Genomic DNA, 3,557 nt, shown 5'->3' with positions numbered 1-3,557 from the left:
AGATCTGGCGCCCTCTTCTGGAGTGTCTGAAGACAGCTACAGTGTACTTACATATAATAAATAAATCTTTAAAAAAAAAAATCTTAAGCCCTGGTCTCCCTTCTAAGAAAGGGCTTAGAAAAACAAAAAACAAAAAACAAAAAAACAAAAAAACAAAACAAAACCAACTACATAACTTAATCTCCATTCTTGTGAGGAGAAGAGAGGCAGCTCTCTGTGAGTCTGAGGCTAATCTGGTCTATAATAATAAGTTCCAGGCTGCCCAGGATTACACAGCGAGACCCTGTTTCAAAAAACAAACACACAAGCAAGCAAAAACAAAACAAAAACAAACAAACACTACGAAACGCCCTGTGTCTGAAACAGAGAACAGAGACAATGAAGGCCAAACATGTCAAGAAAGTCAGGACAAATGGCTGTGAAGTTACCAGCACATCAGTGTGCACTCTGACCTCCAGGNTCCCTTAGCCTCTCAAGTACTCATTACAGAGGCCATGCTGGCTGGCATCCTGGCTCTGCTCTGCTCTCTCCCCCACCCCCAGCTTCTCCATCCCTGTCAACCTCACTGTTCCCCGGTGTGTTCCTCTTGGTCACCACTTTCTCTTGCTTTCTCACCCTCTCCCCAGGCCCAAGTGCAGTCTGGGGGCCATGTTCAGCCTTCTGCTCTCTCTCTCTCCTCTGGGCTCTTCCAGATGCTTCTGGCTATAGCTGCCCTCCTACCTACAATAAAGACCTTCCCTTAGACAAGCCTTGGGGCTGTCACATCATCAATTTACTCGGGGCTCAGGTCACTTTTGTTCCAGAAAAGAAATCAGTTAACCTGTGTCCGTTAACTTTACTTTTTGTTCTAGTCTTTGATTCGTCGGTTGTACGAGAGGAAATTATAGCACCCCCGCCCCAGCTTTTACCCAAATTCTGAATAAGATTATTTTTCTTTGCTGATTTGTTTGAACCTTCTTCGGAATGGAGAGACACTGAGGTGGTGGGTTTATTGGCTCATGTGCCCAGTAACACGGTTTAGATTCCAAATGAATTATGTCTTGGTGTTACTATTGCTGGGCTGAAACACCATAACCAAAAGCAAGTTGGGGAGGAGAGGGCTTATTTGGTTTACACTTCCACATTGTTGTCCATCATTGGAGGAAGTCAAACAGTAGGAACCCAGAGACAGGAGCTGATGCAGAGGTCATCGAGGGATGCTGCTTACTGGCTTGTTCCCCATGGCTTGCTCAGCCTGTTTCTTACAGAATCCAGGACCACCAGGGATGGCAACATTAGGCTGGACCTTCCCCCATCAATCACTAACTAAGAAAATGCCCTATAGCCAGGTGGTGGTGGTGGTGGTATGCACACAGGAGGCAGGCCAATCTCTGATTTTGAGGCCATTCTCAAACTATAGCGTCATTTCCAGGACAGCCGGGAGTACATGAAGAAACCCTGTTTTGAGACACACATACACACAACCCAGAAAAGAAAAGAAAAGAAAAGAAAAGAAAAGAAAAGAAAAGAAAAGAAAAGAAAAGAAAAGAAAAGAAAAGAGAAAGGAAAGAAGAAAGGAGAGAAAGAAAAATCCTCAACAGCTGGATGGATAAAGAGGCATTTTCTTTATCGAGGTTCCCTCCTCTCAAATGATTTTAGCTTGTGTCAAGTTGACCTAAAACCATTCAGCACAAATTCCATTTCCCAGGTCCAGCATTGGTTTCTGTGTCCAGCATTGGGTTCTGAATGCGCGACTTCCCACCTCCGAGACCGGTGCTGCACCACTGAGCCACATCCCAGCCCATAAATAGTATTTTTACAGGTATTGCTTGCTTAAAATAGTAGCCATCCTAAAAATACCCTGCCCTCCTCTGTCCTTCCTCTGTGTGGGAAGGGTGTAAATAAAACGTTTGGCAGCTGAACGGTTCTGGGGCGTTGGGAATAGGGTGAAAGGGCAATGAGGTTGCTTTGCTTTCAGAAACACTGGCTCACCGAGGCCAGGCTAGCCCAACGCTGGCCGGCTTTCTAACTTGCCCAATCACTTCCTTCTCTAGCCTGAGCAGAGTCCTCAGCCAGCCTTCCAAATGACCTATATGCGTCATTGTCTGGAGACCTCTTTAGGGAGTGGCCTGTCCCTGTCCTTGTTCAGTTGACTTCCCTGAGAGTTAAGTCGACCCAGGAAAGAGGTCCTGGGAGCATTCATTTCCAGCTCTCAGAACTGGAGCTGTCAGAGGAGAGAGAAAGATTCTCCAGGCTAGCTAACCTCTTTGTGTTTTGATAGCTCCCGCGGCTGCACAGTGGGTGTCAGAAGGCTTGCTGAAGCTGGGTTTTATTGCTGTTTTTCTTCTGGGTTGAGGTGCCCTTCTGGGGTTCTCCCAGACTAGTTTCTACGTAAAGGGGAGGGGGACAGTTGGAGGAGGGCAAGATCACTCTCTGGCTTACATTGCTGGTGCCCTTTCTGCCCTAGGGCAAGGCCACACACGCCTCCCTTGCTCGTGAAGCCAAAATGCCTCAGTTCTGATAGGAGCGGCTATTTTTCTCCAGGGACAGCTGACCCTTACTCTGACCTCTGGCTCTCCTTTGGCCATGTCCAACCCCGGAAGCATCCTCGATTTCCTGTTCTCTCCCTCACCAAGGAGGAAAGGCCCTTGAAGCCCAGGCCCNCTGCGCAAGACTCTTCCCTTTGTCCAGGGTCTCCTGCAGAGTTCAGCCCCAGAAACCTCCCGCAGCCCAGCCCCCTCCCACCGACCCCGGCTTGCAGACAGCTGTGGCCCTCTGCGGAAATGGCCCGAGACGGCAGCATGTGGACAGCAAATGGCGACTAGTGAGATCTGAGCACCGCAGGAGGGACCCTGGCTGAGGCAAGCTGCTCGGGTCACCTGTAGCTGGCGGGCTGCGGGCTGCTGCTGCCCCCGTGTGGTCGANAGCAGAACCNCAGGACTGCTGCCAATAAGAGAAACCGTCAAAGTATCCTTATTTTCAGATGATAGGATTCTATACACGAGACCTTAAAGACTCCACCAGAACTGTCTGAGAACTGATGAAGATAAACACTCCTAACAAAATAGCAGGACATAAAATTAATGTATACATGCTTTTAGGCTTCCTGTATATCAATAACAAACATGACGAGGAAGAAACCAGGAAAATCAATCCCTCTTGCTCTTGTAAACTAAGCCTGAAGATCTGAATTTGTTCCTCCAAACCAAGATAGTGGACGACCAGAACCAATTCAGGCAAGCTGTCCTCTGGCCTATACACATACACTGCCACATGCATGTGCCCTTCTACCCCCCCCNNNNAATNANNGANNGATAGATAGATAGATGCAAAATTTTAAAACAGGGGAGGGGTGGAGAAATGGCTCAGCAGTTAACATCACTGGCTGCTCTTCCAGAGATCCTGAATTCAATTCCCAGCAACCACATGGTGGCTTACAACCATCTATAATGGGATGCGACACCCCCTTTGGGTGTGTCTGAAGACAGCTGCAGTGTACTCATATATATATATATATACCTCTTTTTTTAAAAAAAACTTTGAAACTGTCTAAAACTTTAATACACCTTTGAGTAAAC

This window comes from Mus caroli, chromosome 6 (genome assembly GCF_900094665.2).
Source record: "Mus caroli chromosome 6, CAROLI_EIJ_v1.1, whole genome shotgun sequence".
NCBI classification, from domain to species: domain Eukaryota; kingdom Metazoa; phylum Chordata; class Mammalia; order Rodentia; family Muridae; genus Mus; species Mus caroli.
The sequence above is the reverse complement of the archived record's forward strand: the minus strand, read 5'-3'. Positions refer to the sequence as shown.